Source organism: Mastomys coucha, unplaced genomic scaffold (assembly GCF_008632895.1).
Source record: "Mastomys coucha isolate ucsf_1 unplaced genomic scaffold, UCSF_Mcou_1 pScaffold7, whole genome shotgun sequence".
NCBI classification, from domain to species: domain Eukaryota; kingdom Metazoa; phylum Chordata; class Mammalia; order Rodentia; family Muridae; genus Mastomys; species Mastomys coucha.
In genome coordinates this window covers 80,103,339-80,113,459 of record NW_022196913.1, presented here as the reverse complement: position 1 = coordinate 80,113,459, position 10,121 = coordinate 80,103,339, and the positions used below count along the sequence as shown (strand labels likewise).

General features: G+C 39.4%; 1 pseudogene; it reads left to right on the top strand.

Annotated features, from left to right (window-relative positions):
• The first annotated feature begins 4,454 nt into the window (after window positions 1-4,454).
• Window positions 4,455-10,121, top strand: part of LOC116081558 — a 33,743-nt pseudogene continuing 28,076 nt past the window's right edge.

Sequence of the window (10,121 nt, the reverse complement as noted above, 5' to 3'; positions counted from 1 at the left end):
GTAGCAAGGACTGCTCATGAGAAGAGATCCTAGAAAACTATACAAATGAAAGGAAAAACTGAAACAAGAAAGGACTTAAAGACATTAAGGCATATTCACCTTTGGTCTGCTTACTGCAGTGGATGCTCTGAGGAACCATGTAGAAATCACCTTAGATGTTCAACACTAGACATGGGAATGGGAACTTTAGCTACCTGCTTCCATCACTAATTGGTAAAAGGTTAGTGCATTGATTCTCTTACACTGTTAGATATATCATATATGCCTTTTAAAAAACAAGAATAGATAGCTTGGATGCAGTAGCATCTTCATGGCCCATTTCTTACACTAGTTTGATACACCCATCATGTAACCTTAAAATATGAATGTGAATAAAATTACTTTTTTAAAAAAAAGCACTCAATTTAGTTGGTAGATTGTTTCCCTGGGGTGGTTGTCACAAATTGCTATACACTGAATGGCTTAAAAAGATTTATTCTTGTGCAGTAATCAAGCATAGAAATCTGACAATAAAGGGGTACCATTCCTATGGGATACCTTAAGACTGGGGGGTCCTTCCTTTCCAGATTCCAATAGTCTTGGGTGTGTCTTATCTTATAGTGTATCTACAGTGTATGACTCAGTTTTCTACAGCTGTTTCTGTATTTTCATGTCATTTCAGCTCTTGTGTCTTCATGTCTATATGTCCTCTCTTCATACAAGGTTTATTATATTAGATTCTACCCAATTCCATTATGACCTAATTTTAAATGATTGCTTTTGAAAGTATCCTTGTTTCCAAATAAGACATTCTAGAAATGAGACTATATGTTTAGTGAGGCAATTTCTAAAAGTATAAAATAAAAGCACAGAGGTACCTTGGCTACAAAGAATCCGAATGTCACAATGCAGTTACTTGAATTTGTCATGTGTTTTCTACATCACATTTTCATGTTTCCTCTCACTTAACCAACATGTCAGGGATATAAGTTGTTTGTCCACAAGAGTAAAAAAGTTTTCAACCCCAAAGGGAGCTAGAGCTCCTTTTTTTTCTCTACAGTTGTTGGTGTAACCACTAGTGTAGAGTTCTAAGTGAATATAAAAGCATTAGAGATGCACAAATATCTGTGTGGCAGAAACCAGGGCCACTCTTAGTGGCAGGAGTCCATTGCAGTTACCAGGTTGGCAGTATTTGCCCTTACTGAGGTCTTTGCTGGTATAAGGAAACAGAATGCTGTCTTTAAGTCTTAGGAGCATTTAGTTCTGATAGAAGAATGTTCCATCTCCCGACTCCTCCCATAGTCTCCCATGAAGCAGTCTGTGGAGCAGGGAGTGGTAACACATATTTTATATTCTTCTATATTTGTTTCGCTAGGAGTCATGGTAAGAGGTCCAATTCTGTGTTTATCCTTAGCTCTCGGCCAGTGAATTTTAGCTGTGGGCAGTTTATATTTAGCTTCAGAACTTTGTATTGATCACGGATTTAACATATGTGCCATACCCTCAGAGAAAACCCCAAACACTCGAGGTACCTCAGCTGACACCTTAGTATTAATGGAGTTTCTGGCCATCGTGTGGCCAGCTGCTTTCAGGTCAGATGGTCATCTAATTCACATCCCTTCTTCCTTGACTGTAAGGAAGACTTTGGTCTGAGATGATGTTCAACAAGAATTCCATGTGAGCAAATTATTTGATTCACAGATCTTTATAGGTGTTGCATAGGCTTTGCTTCAGTAAAGAGCAGGGGATATATACGTAGTTCCTCCTCTGAACTACCTGTGATTTTTCTTTAAGGTACAATTGTGGTGCCCTCCTGACTTAGAGCACTGAAGTGCCTGTGTAATCCACCTCGCTCCAGAATTAGGCTTCATGCTGCCAGAAGATGGCTCTGCATGTAGGTCTCTACTAGGCATTCAGGAGAAGCAGTAGCCTTAGAGAAATGACAACTGAGCTCTGAGGCTTTTCATAGCCTACATTTCTGGCAGCATCCTCTTAACATCTTTGTTTAGGAACTGAGTGGCTGTCTGGTTGTCATCCACAGCATAAGTCATTCTCCACCCTTGTTGAATGCTCCCTAGTCAGAATGTACTTTCTGGTAGACATTAAAGAAAGACATGACAACAGTTGTTTATTATTCCAGTAGACCCATCATTCTTTCTCTACACCAAGATTCCCTTTTTACCATCTTCCAGACACCACGACTAGGCTTCTGATGCAGATAAGTCACACATCCAGTGGTTCTTTCATGTACTGTTTGGGTTATTTCTTTTTATCTAAAAAGAATAATGACAAACATTGGCATCTCTGTTCTCAGGGGAGGTGTTTCTTGCTTTACCATGGGGTCTTCAGGAAAAGCCCTAGTGGAAACTGGAGAGTCGCGAACTTCATTTGATTCATGCACTGCCATGTTCATCTGAGTGATTCCAAGAGGCTAAAGTTTGTATGAAGTAGTCTTACCTACAAGGTCTTTATTATTTTGTGTCTGCTCATATTTCCAGTGGGTGATTTTCAAAAACTGAAAAAAAAAAAAAAAAACTTACCCAATATGCTTTCTAGCAACTACAGTGTTAATTGCCAAAATCCAAGTTCATGGGCTACTGGTAAGAAATGAAAAAGATATACCTCTGCAAAATGAAACCAAGTATGATAGAAACAAGTAGAGGATGCCACAATACATAGAGAAACATGATGGCTTTGATGTAAGCAAATTCTATAAAGGCACTGAGAATACTCAGCCACATACTGCTATCTATGCACGGGCCTGTTCCTGGCATGAACAATCCATTGTACATATTTCTATGATAAATCTACTGGATTGAAACTCTTGAACATATTTTTGTGTGTGTGAATGAAGAGTTTAACTGCTGATAGATGAGTTGATTGTATTATTTCTTTCTCCAAAGTGTAACAGTGTTGATGTCTGGGATGTTCTGAAGAAATGTAATAATTATCAATGTGCTTCCTATCTACTCTTCATCCTCTTTCTTCCACGTTTCTTCCTGCTATTAAAATAACTTCATCTCAAATTAGGCCTTCAGTGTAGATAAAAGATGTGCCTGCTCATAGATGATGTTTCTAAACGTTTTGAAGAGAAAAATCTCCACAAATAGCCCCTTCAAACTTCTGGATTCAAATTCTACAATTTCCTTACTTTGTAAAGAAAACCTATGAACATTTTATTGCATATTTGAGAGTCGCAACTAAACAGTTTTACTTCTGTTGCAACTTTTTTGGAATGACTTGATTTCATACTTTAAAAGCTGGATTTCAACCTACCTGTTTTTAGAAAAGAAAAAGAACTGAAGCCAAATATGCTTTGCTTTGTCGTAGTTGCACATTACAGTTTTTAATTAAGCATAATTAAAATCAGCATCTGTCTCATTTTATATCCCCACAGCATATGTTAGATGTCCTTATTTTTAGGAAAAAGATATAATTTTAATAAAAATGGACTTTTGTTGCTTGCTTATATTGGTATGATTTTATAGATCTTAAATCCATTATTATTAGCTTCAGGAACTGGTGATTATTAAGTTCTCTGTGGGTTGTCATACCAAAGCTTAAGGTAAGATAAAGAAAATGACAATTCCTAACCTTGTCTGGCCTTGAGGAATGGGACAAAGAATGATATTGGTGGGATTTGAGCTGTGAACTAACTCTGCATTTGAGCAAAAACATTAGGCTCTTGTGATATGAATGAAATTCAGAATGAATGAAGGGTTCATGAGGCCCATGATTCCTCTGTGATTGCCTAAGTACTTACAGGCTCATTTTAGAATGTGAAAATCCTATTCTTTGCTAGCCCTGACTGAACTCAGCTTGCCTACAAGGAAGGGGAAAGAGAAATAAAATCGCTGTCATTTATACATACTTATTTCTTCTGTTTGTTGACTATACTTTATTATAATGTAAGGCAGAGTATTTTAATCGTGAGTCACAAACAATGGCACTGATGGACCATTGGCTTATGGATTGCTTACCTGAGGTTTATGTGCTCAGTATTTCTTTGTTATATGGTTTTTTCATACATCCTTTTCTATTTATCATCAGTAAGCCACATAAATGATGGCTATAGATTTAGCTATAGACACCATTGCTTTAGAAACACAGGAGTCTCTAGTTTAAGGGATTATATAGTAATGAAGAAGTGGGGCTGGAGAGATGGCTCAGTCGTTAAGAGCCCTGACTGCTCTTCTGAAGGTCCTGAGTTCAAGTATGAACTCAGCAACCATCTGGTGGCTCACAACTATCCATAATGAGATCTTACACCCTCTTCTGGTGTATCTGTAGACAGCTACAATATATTTACATATAATAAATAACCTCCCCCCCCCTTTGGGAGGCATCTATCTATGTCAGCTTGTTGCAAGCTCATTTCTTGGGATAGTGGAGGCCATGCAGCCTCGTTCTTACTCTGAGTAATGAACTGTGGGCAGACACTTGGCTGTGTTCAAATCGAAGTCAAGGGTGCAAAAATGCAGAGCAATAAAACCTTTAACTTGGAGAAGCAGAATCATACTCCAAAGAGCATCATCAACATAACCACCACCAGCAGCAGCAGCAGCACCATCAGCAGCAGCAGCAGCAGCCACCCCCATCAATACCTGCAAATGGACAGAAGGCCAGCGGCCGGAGTGAAGGCTTGACTATTGACCTAAAGAATTTTAGGAAATTAGGAGAGAAAACCTTTACCCAACGTAGCCGTCTCTTTGTGGGCAATCTTCCCCTGACATCACTGAGGAGGAAATGAGGGAACCTTTTCAGAAATATGGAAAAGCAGGTGAAGTTTTCATTCTTTTTTTTTATCAAACAAATAAGTTTTATTGGCATCTAAAAACAAAATTCACCCAACATTGAAACGTCTTTGAATGTTTATGTTACTTGCTTCTTTTCTTTTTACTTACTGCAGTATGAGGAACAAATCACACACACTTACTTTGGAGTAACAGAGACCATAGTGGAGATTTTTACAAAATCACTTTTTAAAATCTCTGTATTATGCTCCTCAAGAATCTAGAGCCAGTCCTTGCATAAAATGTCACAGCTTTGTCTGTCACCTTAAGTCTGCAGCTGCCTAGAGATATGGAGAAGATGTGCCACACCTTGCTGTTCTGAATTATGTCACTGCCATACCCACTCCAATGACAGTGTCGAAACCCCTCTCTTCCATAGGAAGTCTCCCACAAGCCGTTAGCATCTCCTTGACGTTAAAAGAATCTGGGGCAACATCTATACTTTATCAGAAAAGTAAAAAAATGTTTACCTACCATGTTCATATTAAGAACAATGTCTATACAAATCAGTTGTACAATTATTTCAAGAGAAAGGTGAACATGAACATCAGATTAACTTAGTTCTGGTAGATAAACGTGAACAACTGTGGTGCAATCAGCCATTAACCTCTTACAGAGATGACAGAAGTTTTCATTCTTAAGGATAAAGGCTTTGGCTTTATTTGCTTGGAAACATGAACCCTAGCAGAAATTGCCAAAGTGGAGCTGGACAATATGCCACTCCGTGGAAAGCAGCTGTGAGTGTGCTTTGCCTGTCACAGTGCATCCCTTACAGTCTGCAACCTTCCTCGAATGTGTCCAACGAACTGCTGGAAGAAGCCTTTTCTGTGTTTGGGCAGGTGGGGAGGGCTGTAGTCATTGTGGATGAGCAAGGAAGGCCCTCGGGGAAAGGCATTGTTGAGTTCTCGGGGAAGCCAGCTGCTCAGAAAGCTCCGGAGAGATGCAATGAAGGTTCCTTCTTGGTATCCACATTTCCTCATCTGTGACTATAGAGCCTATGGACCAGTTAGATAATGAAGAGGGACTTCCAGAGAAGCTGGTTATAAAAAAAAACCCAGCAATTTCACAAGGAGAGAGAATAGCCACCCAGATTTGCACAACCTGGGTCCTTTGAGTATGTGTATGCCATGCGCTGGAAGGCACTCTTTGAAATGGAGAAGCAACAGCAGGATCAAGTGAACCGGAACATCAAGGAGGCTCTTGAAAAGCTGGAGATGGAGATGGAGGCAGCATGCTATGAGCACCAGGTTATGCTAATGAGGCAGGATTTGATGAGACCTCAAGAAGAGCTTCGGAGAATGGAGGAGCATTGTTCAGCTTCCATGTGTATGTGGGATTTCTGTTATTTATTTAGTTATTGTTATTGCAGACCAGCCTTAGTCTGTGGTGAGCTGATTTGATGAATAGGATTATTTCAGTCTTATTGTATCTGTTGAGGCCTGTTTTGTGACCAATTATATGGTCAATTTTGGAGAAGATACTATGAGGTACTGAGAAGAGGTATATTTCTTTGATTTACGAGGAAATGTTCTATAGATATCTGTTAAATCCATTTAGTTCATAACTTCTGTTAGTTTCATTGTGTCTCTATTTTCTGTTTCCATGATCTGTCAGTTGATGAGAGTTGGGTGTTGACATCTCCCTAGAACTGTGTGAGGTACAATGCGTACTTTCAGCTTTAGTAAAATTTCTTTTATGAATGTGTGTGCCCTTGCATTTGATACATAGATGTTAAGAATTGAGAGTTCATGTTGGTAGATTTTTCCTTTGATGAGTATAAAGTGCCCTTACTTATCTTTTTTTGATAACTTTTGAAAGTCAGTTTTATTAGAATGGCTACTCCAGCTTGTGTTTTAGGACTATTGGCTTAGAAAATTTTTCCAGCCTTTTGCTCTGAGATAGTGTCTGTCCTTGTCACTGAGGTGGGCTTCCCATATGCTGCAAAATGCTGGGTCCTGTTTATCTATGCAGTCTGTTAGTCTATGTCTTTTTATTGGGGAATTGAGGACATTGGTGATAAAAGATATTAAGGAAAACTGATTGTTGCTTCTTGTTATTTTTGTTGTTAGAGGTGGAATTATGTTGGTGTGGTTATCTTCTTTTGGGTTAGTTGAAAGAAGATTACTTTCTGGCTTTTTCTAAGGTGTAGTTTCCCTCCTTTTGTTTGAGTTTTCTATCATCTTTTGTAGGGCTGGATTTGTGGTAAGATATTGTATGAATTTGTTTTTGTCATGGAATATCTTGGTTTCTCTATCTATGTTAATTGGGAATATTGCTGTGTATAGTAGCCTGGGCTAGCATTTGTGTCCTCTTAGAGTCCTTATGACTTCTACAGAGGATCCTCTGGCTTTCATAGTCTCTGCTAAGAAGTCTGGTGTAATTCTGACAGGTCTGCCTTCATATGTTACTTGACCTTTTTCCTTTATTGCCTTTAATATTCTTTCTTTGTTTTGTGCATTTGGTGTTTTGATTATTATATGACAGAAGGAATTTTTTTCTGGTCCAGTCTACTTGAAGTTCTGTAGGCTTCTTGTGTGTTCGTGGGCATATCTTTCTTTAAGTTGGGGAGATTTTCTTCTATAATTTTGTTGAAGATATTTATGGGCCCTTAAATTTGGGAATCTTCACTCTTTTCTATACCTACTATCCTTAGGTCTGGTCTTCTCATTGTGTCCTAGATTTCCTGGATGTTTTGGGTTAGGAGCTTTTTTGCATTTTGCGTTTTCTTTGACTGTTGTGTCAATGTTTTCTATGGTATCTTCTGCACTTGAGATTATCTCTTCTATCTCCTGTATTCTGTTGGTGATTCTTGCATCTATGATTCCTGATCTGTTTCTAAGGTTTTCTATGTCCAGGGCTGTCTTTGTTTGAACTTTCCTTAATGGTTCTATTTCCATTTTTAGATCCTCAATGGTTTTGTTCAATTCCTTCACCTGTTTGGTTGTGTTTTCCTTTATCTCTCTAACACATGTATGCATTTTGTCTTTAAGAGCTTCTACCTGTTTACCTGTGTTCTCTTGTATTTCTTTAAGGGAGTTTTTTTTTATGTCATTCTTAATGTTCCCTATCATCACAAGATGTGATTTTAAATAAAAATCTTGCTTTTCTGGTGTGTTGGGGTATCCAAGGCTTGCTGTGTTGGGAGAACTGGGTTCTGATGCTGCCAAGTAGCCTTGCTTTTTGTTGCTTAGGTTGTTTTGCTTGCCTCTCACCATCTGGTTAACTCTGATATTTGCTAATCTTGTTGTATCTGACTGGAGCTTGTCCCTCCTGTGTGCCTGTGAGCCTGTGATCTTAGGTCTGTCAGCACTCCTGGAAACCATCTCTCTCTGGGAGGTAATGAGGTGCAGAGACTGTGGCCCAGGGTTAGCTCCTAGGTTCAGATGGAAATGGGAAGGAACCTGTCCCTTGCTGCTCTGCTGTTCCTGTGCCCTGTGGGCTCCTGACGGGTCCCTCTTTGGCCAGTTATTGGAGAAATATTTGTTGTCTCACCTGTGGACTTAGGAGTGACGGCACTCCTGGGAGACCAGCTCTCTCCAGGCAGGATTTAGATATGAAGAGCTGTGGCACAGGGTTAGCTCTAGGGTGCAGGAAATGGAAATGATCCTGTCCCCAGCTGCTCCACAGTTCCTGTGCCCTGTGGACTCCTGGCAGGTCCCTTCTTGGACAGTTATTGGAGCAACAGTGGTAGTTTCTGACAGCACTTCTGGGATACCAGATCTCTCCTGGTGGGATCTGGGTACAGAGAGCTGTGCCATAGGATTAGCTCCAAGGCACAAATGGAGACCGGAAGGTACAGTCTTTTTCTTGTACATCCCCTCTGTTTTTCATGGCAGGAAGAAAGATTCTTGGATCTCCTCTTCCCACCTTAACTTGAAATGAGTATCCAGTGATGTTCTATAGAGGCCCTTCATGCTCTTTGGTATTGGCATTTTCTAAACACTTACAGTTTTGCAAGGTTCAGCATTTCAGTTTCATCAAATTTTGAAAACTGTGGATGCTCTCTTTTTACCCACTTGCCTGGGCTGTTAATGATTTTGCATGCTTTGTTCTGCCACAGATAAGACAGATTTCATAGCCAGTCTCATTAAAAGACACCAGGCAGCTTGTTCTGTAACTCCAGCTCTTGGACAAATTCAATAAAATATGGGCATTTGAATCTTCATGTGGGAAGGGAACAATGTTCCGTGCAGCTTCCTACACCCTATGCAGAAGCAGAAACCTGGTATTGTAGAATTGATAGTTTAAAGACACACATGTCCCTTCAGCTCTGGAATGTATTTAATCATTGCCTCATTTATCTCTCCCCCCGTTTCTCTCCCTTTCTCTCTCTCCCTCCCTTCCTCTACATGTTCTCTTGGCTCAAAGTTAGACTTCAATTCACAATTTTATTAATATCTTTGACACTGTATTTTATTTTCCTGAACAAGTCTGACAATTTCTAAGGTTTTCTTTGAATCTTTTTTAGTTGTTTTAATTTTAATTGTTTTAGAAAATTGTATACATGAGCACTATACTTATATCTTCCCACTTCCCAATCCTCTACCTCTTCCTGTGTCCCAACCCCCACTTCCCTCTTTTGAATTTGTGACCTGTTCTTTAGCTACTACAGTTATGCACACACACACACACACACACACACACACACACACACACACACGCACACGCACACAATCCCTAATCCCAGTTAGTTTTGCTTGTATCTGCATACATTTAGGGCTCACACTTATAACAGAAACCTATAAGCATGCTCATCTCTAGACAAAACTGATTCTCATTCTGTTGGCAGCCATTGATTGCCTGTAGCTCTTCATCTAGGAGTGGGACCTTGTGGGATGTTTCCCCATCTACTTTGTCACACCTATTAGAGTGGACATGATACACATCAGAGAGTTGAGATGCCATGGGTATAGCCTTCCTGTAATATCTAGGAGGTATATTTTCTTAGCAGTCATCCTCATTGTCTGGTGCTTTCTTTGAAATATCCAGAAGTCTTTTCTTATTTTCATTAGGTACTGTTTTTCTTTGTTCATACCCAGTAATTTAAACCTCTACCAAAAAGATTTTGTCTAGTTAGGTCATTTTGTAGTGAAAGGAGTCCTTGAGCTTTTGCTCAATTAAGTGTCAGGATGACAAGCCTGTACCAGTAGACCCAACTTATTATTTAGCTTTTGCTAAAAAAAGCAAAATATAGCAATATATTTTGCAATATATATTGCAATATAGCTTTTGCTTCGAACCCAGATTATCTTCAAGTGTTTATTCTTCTGCAGTAAAGCACATAAGGACTTCGACTACCTACATATGTGCAGATTATCTCCTGTCAGCTTTGCCTGGTTGGATTGAACC